Here is a 3,290-nt window from a genome sequence, read left to right on the forward strand (position 1 = left end):
GCTGATGATGGTGATGGTGGTGGGGATGAAGGCCAGGAGGAGGACGCTGAACGGAAAGGCCAGTGTTGCCTCCATGAGCCACTGCTCTCCATCTCTGAGAGCTGAGCACTGGCCAGCCATCACTCACCTGTAGACTCCCACTCTACTGACCACCCTCAGCTTGCAGAGTTAGAAGAGCTCACCTGAGTGCCAAACAGCCGCCACTGCTGGGCCAGAGGCAGACTGGAACAGGGGCCAAAGCTGGAGATTAGACACACACACCATGAGAACCTCACCTCCAGTAAATCCATCTTCTCAGGGCACTGCCTCCCCAGCACAGCACAATTATCAGTCAAAGCACCTACGCAGGCCACTCCCCAGACCTGTCTGCACCACAGAGGTCGGCTCCGCACACTTGACCTCCCACCTTGTTTTAGCCCCGATGCTTACTGGGATCTGCAGCTGTCAGCAATTTCTCACCACTTAATGCCTGAGACGCGGAAATCCACCTCCATCCAATATTGTAAAAGCAAATCTTTGTCACCTGATTCATTTTTGTGTTAACAATTGGAAATGGGACTGGAGGCTCTTTACAAACATGAGATTTAGTGGGGGGTGGGAGGTTTGGAGGCTTAGGGTGAGCTTTGCTATGAAGGGTGGTGGTAATAAATGTCACCAGGTGGGAAATATTCTTGCCCTATTCCCGGAAACCAGAGGCATTAGCCCCAGGCAGAAAAATGACAATAATTACATTGCTCAGAAGCAGACAGCATGCATAAATCTGGTGCATTAAGCCCTGCTCGTGGATTTGCTTTCCAAATCTTATTTTGGCAGCATCCTTTCTGGGAACTGAAATCCCTTCTTTATGCTTAGAGACCTCAGGTAAATTCTGCCTTCTGCAAAAAGTAATTATTATTAGACTTTCTGTTTCTTTGCTTGCTTTTTGCTTAGGTGGTGCAAAGCCCCACAATCTTTTCATTTCTACCTGGTGAATTACCAGTCACAAGAAGGAGACAGGCAGATGTGTGTTTGGGTCAGAGTCTCTCTGCTTCCAGTAGCTACCATATGGGGGGCTTCTCCCAGCTTCCTTCCAGACAAGTCGAACTTGAACCTGAGCTTATGTAATAAGCTCCTGAAAACCACTGTTCAAGCAGTTTGCAAGTTCCTAAGCTGCCATCCTCAGTGAAGGTGGCTTTAAGACTTCATTGGGAGATCATGCTGGCGAATATGTATTTCCAGAAAAATGCACTCAAAATTTGTCATGCTGAAGGAGAGGATTGGATGTGTCAGGGTGAAGTTCAGTCTTATGGGGCAAATGCTGGAGAGACAGGAAGGCATTTTAAAGCCACACACATTTGAGATACAAAGGGCAAATTATAAACCTTCCTTTTATTGGCAAATTTTACAGTTGGAATGAATTATAAACTTGTGGATCTGGTATCCATCAAAGAATTAGAATGTAAGATTCTGTATTTGAAGAGTCTCAGCGTTTCCAAGTCTTAACAGTGAAAGGAAAACAAGTTATTAAGGGAGACCTTCTACACCAGGGGTCCTCAAACTTTTTAAACAGGGGGCCAGTTCACTGTCCCTCAGACCATTGGAGGGCCGGACTATAGTTTAAAAGGACAGGCAGCGGCTAAGCAGGACAGGAAGTGGCGGCAAAAACGCCCAGCAGGCCGGATAAATGTCCTCGGCGGGCTGCATGTGGCCCTCGGGCTGTACTTTGAGGACACCTGTTCTACACTGTTCACAGGGACATTCCGAACATTACCATCAACCAACCTGCCAGCTTGATAGCTGGCAGCCAGGAGGGGACTGGGGGCCAAGCAAAAAGATGGGGAGAGGAGTCCTGGGGGAAGGCCCGTCCCCTCCTACTCACTCTCTTCACCTCTCAAAACCCCAGGCGACTCACCATCATCTCTCCGGAGTATGCAAACCCTCAGAAACCTGGGAGATGGTGGGCTAGGATGAGTAATGGAGACAAGCATATTGTGGAACATGTCACAATTCCATCTATGCTGAGCGGCATCATCAACTGAACAATTTGATGAAGATTAAGACCAGGAAGAAACACAAAGCAAGAGCGCACCACAGAGGAGCCCACCTCCATCAGAGGGGCTCTCACTCCAGGGGCTCCAAGGCCCTTATTCTGAAAGACGCCTTTGCCAAGCACAGCGCTAAGCTTAAGATACACGTGACAGGGGCGAATTTATTCCCCACTCCTTATGTCTCTGTAGAGGGGAAAGAATCTCCACTGTCCCCGTGCAAGGTGGAAATTGCAGAAAGGCTATTCCGACCTTGCTCTCCTCCCTCACTGTCTGGTCCCATCTCATCAAACAGCCTGGAGAGGGGAGTGGGGACTGAGGAACGGGCTGTGCTGAGAGGCAGCCTGGGGCCTCTCACCCTCTCTGCCCATCCCTGAGGGGAGCTTCTGCAACCCACTCCTCTTCTGCAAGCAGGAGGCCAGAGGAGGGTCGCTCTGTTCAAGAAGGAGCACTGGGAGGTCCTCTGTGGCCACATCCACATGTCAGTCTGATCACCCAGGCCAACCTTTACCAGAAGTAAAGCAGAAAGATTCACCATCTTTCTTTTTTGTCCTTATTCTATTTAATTATACAAAATACACATAAAATAAAATTAGCTATTTTAAACACTTCTGACTGTAATGTTCAACGGCACTAAATACCTTAGCCCATTGTCCCACAGTCCATCTCAAGAACACTTTCCTAATCCCACCCTGAAACTCTGTGCCTGTTAACAAAAACACCCATTCCTTCCTCTCCCCACCCACCAGCAACCACCTCCCTACCTTCAGCCTCTCTGACTCTGGCTACTCTGGGCACCTCATCTAAGTGGAATCACACAGTATTTGGGGGGTTTTTTTGTGACTGGCTTATTTCATTTCACATTAAGTCTCAAGGTTCATCCATGTTGTGCCTTGGGTCATAATTCTCTTCCTTTCTCTTGAAGGCTGAATAATACTCTGTCGTGTGTATGGACCACATTCTGCTATGTCCACTCACCTATCAGGGGACACTTGAGTGGCTTCCATATATTGGCTACTATGAATAATGCTTCTATGTGTAACTATGTGGGTCACTATGGAAGGACTGACACAGACAGTGTTATGGGCCATTATTTTTCCCTTCCAAGAAATACAGTTCACTGCATCATTTCTGATCCGCCCATACAAGGTTCAACCTGCTCAGCTTATCTGAGCTGGGAGGGCTTCATTTGTTTCTGGCTATGTGGATTTCACCTTTCTTGATTTTTATCTCAAAACTTTCACGGCTTGGCGCCTGTGGCTCAAG

This window comes from Otolemur garnettii, unplaced genomic scaffold (genome assembly GCF_000181295.1).
Source record: "Otolemur garnettii isolate 467f Iridium unplaced genomic scaffold, OtoGar3 scaffold00069, whole genome shotgun sequence".
NCBI classification, from domain to species: Eukaryota; Metazoa; Chordata; class Mammalia; order Primates; family Galagidae; genus Otolemur; species Otolemur garnettii.